Genomic DNA, 10,827 nt, shown 5'->3' with positions numbered 1-10,827 from the left:
TTTTCAGTTGAAAAAACACATTTTGATATGTTTACGCCTCTTATTCACACATGAATTGCAATTTTCTTAATAGAAAAAGCTCTTTAGTACCATGTTTTTTTGGAAAACGATGATAGAAAATGGAAAAATGAGGCCAAATCCACTTTCGTTTGAAAACGGCATTTTCAGTTAAATAATTTTATGCAATAATGCCACAATGGAAACTGTTTTTGAAACACTTTGTTTTCAGTGTAGGAAAACGGCATTCTAGTGTGGGTGAGAGGTGTAAACATAGCAAAATGAATGCATTTTTGAACAAAAATTTATTAGTGTGGACTAGGCCCAATTTTTCAACCGTAAACTTATTACACCTAATTTAAGCCACAACTCTAATAATCCATTGTCATTTGAAACTCAGTTTTCAGATTCCTAACGTCATCATTGTCCAAAGTATGCTGTAATGAAGAGTTTTTTTGAAATGCTCCATGTTTGGTGGAGGAAAACAGAATTCTAGAGTAGATGAGATGCGAAAAAGTGTGTTTCAAAGGAAAACATATAAGTGTGGAAGTGGCCTTCCATGGAAGAAGCCAAACTTTTTTCTGCTAAACGAACTTAAGTACCCTAGGAGAACGAATCCTGCATTTGTACTACATGCAGCATCGTTATAAAATTTGTTCACTTCTTTTCCTTATTGAATGTCTCACAGGGCACTTTCCACTTTTGGCAACAGGTTACCTGATCTGATTCCATAAACGCTAAATTTTTCTATGCATTTGTCGTGGCCATGTTTGTGTTGAGCATAATTTAAAAAGGTGTATTTTAAAGGTATACATTTTTTATTATACATTTAAATTATAAAGCTGGCATGCACAATTCTAAATGAAGAACATCATGTGATTTCATCATAATTTTTCAGTGAACTAAAAGAAGCTTGTTTGCCCAGTAAGTATAAATTAGCCTTTAGTGTGGACTTGGACTTATATAATGTAAAGACTGAATTTTGAAGAACATGTGCAGTAGGAAGCATGAAACAGCCTATAGTGTCATAAGAGTTAGCTTTCAGACTGCACTGGCAATTAGTCAGGCTTGTAAAAGGGTAGTATTTAAGGACAGAGTAAAGCTCCATGGTGCTCGTGATGAGGACTTCAGGCCCACCCATGACAGACAGACTAGTTTATGTTGTGTTTATGTAAAACAGCCGCAGTCTCAGCACTTTGCTCAGGGTCAGAGGTGGGGAGGCCCAAATTTAGATCAAGTCCTGGAGATTCAAACAGGACAATAGGATCACAGTAACCATTAGGTTGTTCACAAAGTCACATGTTTTTAGTACTAGTATGCTGAGAGATACATCAGCTGTAGTGCTATTAGAATCCCAATATCTAATAAAGTAATCACCTGCTGCTGGTTTGCTGCTGCAGGATTTATGAAGCTTTTTTACACAATGGGATGGGGTCAGTGCTAGCCTGGACAGACTGTCCTTGAATTTGCTGATGGATGATGCCAAAATTAATGTTATAAATCTGAGAGGGAGAGATGTTTTTTTCAACCATTTTTATAGTGACTTTGATTAGGACCCTTTGTCAGACAAATAAGTCTCCTGTGTGTCCTTTGGAAGAGGCTTCAATGAATGTGGCCCTGTTTAACCATCATCCATTTTCCTATCTCTTTTAAAGTCTCTTAGGGAAAGTACAGAATATACAGAAAAGCTTCCTCCTATTTAAATTGTTTAAAGCGCATGTATATTTTGAAAACACTGTAGGATGTGTACATTATGTATATTGTGCATTATATTAACATTCCATATTATGTTTATATTGGACATACTGTATATATTGTGTAATACAGTATGTTTATAGTGTGCATAGTGTGTATTTTGTGTACTGTATGTTGTGTTTATTTTGCATTCTCCTGTCTTTATATGACTGTAGTGATTTGTACCAAGATTTTCACACATCATTACACTTGTGTATATGCACTGTAAAAAGGTGTCTTGTCAGGTAACCTAACAAATGTGCTTCATGTGGTAACATCTTTATTAACTAGCCATTAATCAACTAAATCAACCTGACAAATCAGGTTACACCAAAGGAACTAATCCTTATGGGTTAGATTAAGTAAAAATAGATCCTTGAGGTAACAATTGCAGGCAATCACTTATTTCAGTGTGCTGAAGTAACATTTTATTTATTTTCTCCATTTCTGTTTCTTTTAGCTAGCTTCTTTCTTTTAGCTCTCTCATCCATATTAATTCATTTTAGAGCTCTCTTGCTCTCTCTTACTCATTCTGTTTCTCTCTCTCTCTCTCTCTCTCTCTCTCTCTCTCTCTCTCTCTCTCTCTCTCTCTCTCTCTCTTTTATACACGTGAGGACCCTCTCCTCAGCCAGGCAGCTCCCTGATACTTCCCCTCTTTCAACCCCTCAGCAGGGCAGCAAGTGGCCCCAACTCAGTGCAATAGTACTCTACTCTAGTGTGTCCTGTTACACTATTCTCACTCTCTCTCACACACACACACACACACACAAACTCCAGCTCACACTGAGCCCAACTTGTAACCCACCCATAACTGGCCACCAGCACGCCGTGTTCATTTAATCTGAACAATGGCATCAGAGCAGTCATGCTGTAACCCCTCAAATCAAAGCACAGCTAGACTGTAACAGAAATCAGATTGTTGAGAAACCCTCAGCATCACTAAAAGACCCTCATTTTTCAATAGATGTTATCGGAATGGCAATATTTATCTTCCCAGAGGCAAGCTTTGAAAGTGGAACAGCGATAGCTCAAAATTTTAATACAAAAAATACCACTTACAATTTACAATACTGTATTTGCTATGCAACTATTTATTTTAATAGTATGATAAAAGACAGTTACCACAGAATAACATTACAGCAACAGTTAGGTAATATACAAAATCCATTTACACAGTAAAATAATATTCTTGGTTTCTAATCTTGTTATCTTTTTTATTGCCATTTCTTGCACAGTTTTACAGTGAGGTACAGATCTGCCATTACGTTAGGTGTGAGAGGCCCATTTCCTGTTGGTGTAATGTACACATTGTGCTCCTTTAAGTTCCTCATACACAGTTTAATGTATACTCGGAACAGGCTGTATTTTCCAGCCCTCTCCTGGACTTTGGATCTTACTGGTCAAATCTCTAAACACAAGGAAGAAGTTGGGGCTCCATATATTGTTCTGAACACTACATATTTATGTAATATGTAAAATTATTATGTATGTACAGTATGTGAATGTACGTACATTTAGGCATGTGTGTAAATACACGACAAGTGTCGTGTATGCATGCAAAACCTGCAAACATGCTCTGCAGCAGATGCATTCTCTGGCTGCCATTCTTATTACTGACATCCCCCTTTTTTGCATTCCCTTCCTCTGCCATCACTGTTATCTCTCTTACATCAAAGGCACACATACACATACCTGGGCTTAGTCACATATTTCCGGTTACTCAAACATGTTGGTGGAATTACATTTAAATGTATGCATTTTGCAGACCATTTTATCAAATTACCAGTATGTGTGCTCCTTGAGTATCAAACCCATGACCTTGGTGCCATGCTCTACCAGTTGAGCTACATGAATGTGAATTCATCATTTATAATTTAGAATTCATGTGCTGATAGTGAAGTTGTCTTTATTTCATCCTTGAGGCTGAGAGCAGTGTTTGTGAGTGTGTAAATTGAGAGGGTTGGGGAAAAGTCCAAAGTGCAAACCCTGTGACCCACGCTGCAGGACGCACCGCCCCACTGGGTGGAAACTTTCTGGAGGCCGTGCTGGGAAAACAAGAGCTAGAGATGGGGGAGAGTCTGCCCAGTTGGGATAAAGAGTGAGGGGCTGGAGAGAGGAGAGCTGACCCTTGATATTACAAATTCTCAATCATTGTCTCTCTCTCCCTCCCTTCTGAAGTGGGGCCTCTTGCTTTTACTTTAATAGTCTACAACCTGGGTAGTCATTGTCAGTTGCCAAATTTGATAACAAAAAAAAAAATTCTCACCAATTCCAGCCATCCATGGAATCCATTCTAATAATCAATGGCACATCCTTGAGGAAACAGTGAGTTTAGCTGCAATGGGCTTCACAGAAGGAGATTCGTCCCTCTTTCTATTTTTCTAAAACTGACAGGCTCAACAATGAGGTGTTGATGAGCACAGAGAGACTGAGAATTCCACAGGTAAGTGGTGTGGCCTGTTGTTCTGGGGGTGAGGAACAGTGGACAGAAAATTTATGCACAGATAGGAAAGACAGTACATAAAAAAATTAGGTGATCCATATAAACCAACATATTGACAGGGTCATATCTCAGCAAAGAGCTGAAAGCCCTGGCTATGGGGGTTGTTCCAATACTTTATATCACAGTGATATACAGTATTGGAACAACCCCCAGGTTTCATGGAATCTTTGCTCTTAAAAGAACCTAATAAGCTTTTCCTCTTGCTGCATTCATGCCATTCTTTCTACTGATTACTTTGTCATGTCTGATTTCTTTTTATTAGTTTCCTTCTGTAAAACAGGAAGGAAGGATTGTTATCATAACTAGATCCATATCTGGTTAGAGTTCAGTGAGAATTCGATTTCAGCATTTTCTAGAGGTGCACTGATACCAATTTTTTAAGAGTTACACGTACCAAGTACTAGTCTTACTAGTCTAGACTTACAGTATCTTCCAATACCAGGTGTGTGTGCACATATGAATTCCATTTGTCTATGTACATTTGATATCTTGATATAGCCAATAGCGTTTTCAGTAATTAAAAATTTTAACTCATGACCTTTTTACCAGGAAGTCGCTTACCTTTGAAAGTAACCCAGCAAACATGTATGATACATTATGCATGCGTTAATGGCGTTAATTTATACATATTGTTGTGCACATTCATACGCAATGCGGCAGTGATGGTTGATGGATCTAATGATCTAATCTGAGTTTTTTAATGCCATCCTGAGTGTGTGTGACTTCAAGAGAGCAAACATGCATCTTTGTTGTACTTCATTTGTTTCTTTAATTATGTCATATTATTCATAAATTTACTATTTCTTTGTGTTCATTTTATATATTCAATTTAACTTATTACTTTCCTTTTATATTGCTTCTTGCGCTTGCTATCCATTATTATTTATGTTTAATCTAATGTTGTGTACTTTATTGTCTTCACAAGTAAAGAACTGTCTCCATTTCAAGGTCTTTGCTTGGTATATTAACACTTGTCAAACTAGTGTTGGTCAGAAGAAGTCAGAATGAGCATTTACAAACACGCAACTAAAATTATTCTATAAACTCTCATTTTTAAAATTACTTTGCCTCCTGCCTTTTGTGATATTTCTCTGCTGCCTCTTGGGCTCAATGGGCTGGTAGTTGTTGAAGAGTTAACATAAAAAGCTGCTGATGTCTTCTGATGGAGAGAGAATAAAGAGTAAATAAAGAGACTTTATCTTGTGTTGTTGTTATGCTATAATTAAAAGTGACAGTAACTGCCATCCCCTTTTCCAGCATTTTCTACATAACACATATATAATTTTTGGAGTCGCGGTATTTAGGACAACAGCCAACTTCTGACGCAAGTATGGTGAAAAGAGCTCACTTGCTCTCTTTCTAAGCCGCAAGTGTACACAGAGAGAGAGAAGGTGCATATATATTAAGATGGATTAATGTTGCTAGTTTTAAATAACTGACAACATTTGGAATTTTCTGTTTAATAAAATCATGGATGACTACTGGTCCGAAATTGGTCCGGCAGAAAATTGGACCATCTCTTGTGATTGGTCAAGACTTCATTGGCCCCACCCAACCCCAGCTATCTGCTCTCTTGCATTTAGATTTACAAGTGCACAAGTGAGTTTTGCTACAGGTTTATTGCAGAAGTTGTTGCAGAAGTCAAGGCATGAAAATTTTAAGTTGCAGTGCCAGATTTGAGAGGTTGTAAGTGCAGACTTATGGTTGTACTGTGAAACTGAATTTAAGTATAAAAGTAAATATCTAATACAAGTTTGTGTCTGTCATTGTATTAATGTCAGTGTCTGTAACAGTATACGGACGGGCAAGGAGGAGGCAGGAACCGGCTAAAACAGTAAACATAAACTTTAATCATATAAATGAACTTAAAACAACATAAAAGATAAGGACACAGACACACATGCAAGGCCGCGTGCATCTCTCTCTCCCGCTGATCAGCTGATTCAGTGCCGGCCATGCTCCATCACGGCCCGGCCAGGTTCACAGGAGGCGGGGTGAGCCCCTGGCGGATGGTAGCGGCGAGGACTCCGCGACAGCGCATCCCTCCTCCTTCCCAGGTTTTGGCACCACTGTGACAGTTAAAGGATGGGCGGGAACCAGCTGAACAATCAACATAAACATTTAATGTATAAATTAACTTAGAACAACATAAAAAATAAGGACACAGACACACATGCAATGCGGCCACGTACGTCTCACTCTCTCGAACCGGCGTCTCCAGCTACCCCTTATCTCGCTCTCCCACTGATCAGCTGATTCAGCACCGGCCGTGCTCCATCACGACCCAGACATGCCCTTCTCCTCATCACAGTGTCATTTTACACATTTGTGACAATTATTGTCTGTGAGTGAATATGGCAACATTCAACTTCAGATTTTTACATTACAAGTTTTCACATTGAGGCTGTGAGTGTAAATTTCAACTTATACATACAAATATTTATCGTACAAGTTCTCAAATTCAAATCTACATGCTCTCGAGTTTTGCTGCTTTTTTTAACTTCATAGATGACTGACAAGTCTGGTAAAGTTTGGTAAAAGCGCTCTCTCGCGCTTATGCTGCCTTCAATTTCCATCGGAATTATCGTAAATACGAGTTTCCCACTTGGAAGTTGCACATGAATGACCCCTCAAGTCGTAATTATGACTGGGAAACTCTGAGATAATTTTGATACCAGAGTTTCCAAGATGGGAGGAGTCCTAAACTTTTAACATGGCAGAGGAGTGTACGGTTTCTGTAGTGAATGACATGTTTTATTCATTTTTCTAAATACAGCTAATTGTTAACGCTTATCGTTTTGGTCATATTCATTTATGTATATCAGTAGCCATTTGATGCATGTTGTACAATGAAAAAAGGTGAGGGGGTTGTGATCAGAATAGACCACCACTGGAAACAACACTCCACCCACTACTTTTTTGAAAAGTAACTGTGGAGGCGAGGGTATGATCAAGCTGGTGAATCCGCCGGCTGCTCCAAAAGCGTCATTGCGCCCCCTCCCGTTGATTGAGGTCCACTTCGAACGAATTGGCATGGACCTCATCGGGCCATTAGAATGGACAGCATGCAGGCATCGCTTTGCATTAGTCCTGGTGGATTATGCAATGCGATATCCAGAAGCAGTGCCTCTGCGCAACATCTCTGCACATAGTGTTGCGGAGGCACTCTTCAGAATTATCTCCCAAGTTGGGATTCCGAAAGAAAACCTCACTGATCAGGGCACTACTTTTATGTCACGTACACTATGCAAGCTGTATGAATTATTGGGTATTAAATTGATTCGGACAAGGGTGTACTATCCACAAATGAACGGCTTGGTCGATTGATTTAACAGGACCTTAAAGATTATGATTCGTAAGTTTGTGCACGAAGATACTCGGAACTGGGATAAGTGGCTCGAACCCGCAAGCCTTGAATTTTTATATGGGTGTAAACCCTGTGGTGTGTTAGACATCATGAAGGAAAACTGGGAGGAGAGACCTACACAGAGCAACAATGAAATTCAATAGGTTCTTGACCTGAGAGCAAAACTTCACACACTGGGGCGACTATTACAGGAGAATTTGCTACAGCCGCAAGGACGTCAGTTCCGGCTGTATAACTGGGGAACTTGGCTACAGGAGTTTGCACAGGGAGATAAGTACTTGTATTGCTGCCCACATCGAGCTCGAAATTACTTGCATAGTGGCAAGGGCCCTTTGAGGTCACACGGCGAGTTGGGGAAGTCGACTATGAGGTAGTGCATATGGATAGGGGCAGGGCACGTCAGATTTACCACCTCAACCTACTAAAACCATGGAGAGAGCCGGTCCCCGTATCCTTGACGATGGTAGTTCCGGAGAGGGAGGAGCTCAGACTGGAGGTGAATCTAAAAGCCTCTCGCCGTCACAATGTACGGAGGTTGCCCGGTTGCAAAAGGATTTTTCGAATGTGTTCTCGCCTCTCCCCAGCCACACTAATCTCATAGAACATCACATCGCGACAACTACCGAGGTAGTGGTACGTAGTCGTCCCTACCGTCTACCCGAACACAAGAGACAGATAGTACTGGAAGAATTAAAAGCCATGCTTGATATGGGGGTAATAAAAGATTGAGTGATTGTGCCAGCATGGTGGATCTGGTGCCTAAGAGCGATGGCTCGGTCCGGTTCTGTGTGGATTATAAGAAAGTCAACGCGGTGTCAAAATTTGATTCATTTGCAATGCCTTGTATTGACGAACTACGCGGCTCGCTTTTATTCAACACTGGATTTAACAAAGGGATATTGGTAGATCCTCTTAATGCCGATGTTTTTAAATTGTTCCAATATCACACAAATCCTCAAACATTTTCACCTCAAAGGACTACAGCAATGGTTAAAAAAACCGGTGCAACTACAGTAACGCCTTCCAAATCGGTCAGAAATCTAGGGGTAACCATCGACAACAGACTAAATTTCACAGACCACATCTCAAAGACCGCAAGATCATGTAGATTTACACTCTACAATATCAGGAAGATAAGACCCTTCCTTTCTGAACATGCCACACAACTGCTTGTCCAGTCACTTGTCATAACCAGACTGGATTACTGTAATGCTCTTAGTGCAGGCCTCCCGGCATGTGCAATTAGACCCCTACAAATGATCCAGAATGCAGCAGCATGTCTGGTTTTTAATGAACCAAAGACAGCACATGTTACACCACTCCTTGTCTCTCTCCACTGGCTGCCGGTTGATGCACGTATCAAATTCAAGGCTCTGATGCTGGCATACAGAACAGTCACTGGGTCTGCTCCAGCATACCTAAAATCATTTATGCAGAGCTACGCACCCACTAGAAGCCTGCGGTCGGCTAAGGAACGTCGCCTTGTTGTACCAACACAAAGAGGCACCAAAACACTTTCCCGGACTTTCAGCTTCATCGTACCATGTTGGTGGAACAGCCTTCCCAACTCCATCCGTGAAGCTGACTCACTCTCTGTCTTCAAAAAACGACTAAAAACACATCTGTTCCATAAGCACTTAACCAGTCATTAAAAAATAAATAAATAAATAAATTCCTGTTGCACTTTATTCTGTTTTGAATACTATTATGATGCTAGTGATACTTTGTAATACAGCACTTTTCATACCACTGTCTCCTAAGATGATTTGCTTATGTTTTCCTCTTTTGTAAGTCGCTTTGGATAAAAGCGTCTGCCAAATGAATAAATGTAAATGTAAATGTAAATGTAAAAAACATTCAACTCCCTGGCCACATCTACATGCATTTGCTTGTCTCCCTTCTTCCAACTCCTGAACCGGTCTATAAGCTTCATGGACTAATTCGTACACTTTTAAAACCGCTTCTTTTACCACCTTGTAATTTTTCCTATCAGTCGCGAATAACTAAATAAATGCTTCCTGGGCTTTCCAAGTAATCACACTCTGTAGTAACAAAGTGCGCTTAGAGTCACCCCAGTGCCAATTACCTGCAATGTTTTCAAATAATGAAAAAAACACATCTGAGTCCCTTTCATTGAATTTTGGCAACATTTTTATCACACCCATAACAACCGGATCTAAAAAATCCCCACTCTGAACTCTACCTTCAAACAGCAGTTTTAAACATTATTTTTCTTTGGCAAGTTTTTCTGCCTCCAATTCGTTCTCTCGTTCATGTTGCTTTAATTTTTCAAACTCTAAGTGCCGTTCATTCTCTCGCTCTTTAACCTCCAAATGCTGTTGCTGCATTTGCATTTCCAGCAGTTCTTTTATTTGTTCAAAAGTTAAGCCGACATTAGTTGTTGGAGACATAACAGTGAGCCCACAAGGCGTAGACGCAGCTAAAGGATTTAAAGAAATCATTTCCAATTCAGTGAGGTGCTATTTAACCCTTTGTCTATGCTGTGCCAGCTTCAAACCTTTTGGGATCTCAATTTTAAAGTTCAACAACTTTACGTAATTGGTCTTTCGTTAAGCCACCTATTAATTCTTCCGATGGAGCCGAAAAAATTCACTCAGTGAGTCCATTTTGAGAAAACAAAAGCCAGAATTATACTTCTCTGTTACAAATTAATAAAATTTTCCGAAACTTACCAAACAACACCAACGCGAGCCAAAACAAACAAAACGAATGGCCCCAGTAACTACATTCACCTACGCACATCCAGCAATCAATCAATCGCAGTAAGGCTATTTGTGTTGCATTATGCAAAGGGAGAAAGATCTTATCAAAGGAGCTTCCCTGCATCTAACTGATTAAAAAAAAAAAACGCACTCAGCACCACCACGCTTACCACTGGATTTCTACGTTGTATTCGTCTGCCCAAAACGCAGAGACAATCAATGCTTCCCCTCACTCCCAGCACTTCAAACTCAAAATCCCGGATGAGCCCCCATATGTTACACATGCCTGGCTCTTGGCGGGCAACATGAAAAAGAGGCAATACTCAAATTAGCATAAAAAAAGAAAATAAGGTTTAAAAGCATCAAAATAATACTCAAATGAGCCCCCAAGAAGTACTGGAAGCAAGGGGGGAGCCACAGCACTGGCAGGAACCAATCTTTATCCTTGAGTCCATCAGCCGAGCAACCAGGGAACGCCCCCACACCTGCTGCCACTCTGCGGA

Source organism: Myxocyprinus asiaticus, chromosome 2, assembly GCF_019703515.2.
Source record: "Myxocyprinus asiaticus isolate MX2 ecotype Aquarium Trade chromosome 2, UBuf_Myxa_2, whole genome shotgun sequence".
NCBI lineage: Eukaryota > Metazoa > Chordata > Actinopteri > Cypriniformes > Catostomidae > Myxocyprinus > Myxocyprinus asiaticus.
Note: the sequence above shows the minus strand (reverse complement) of the source record.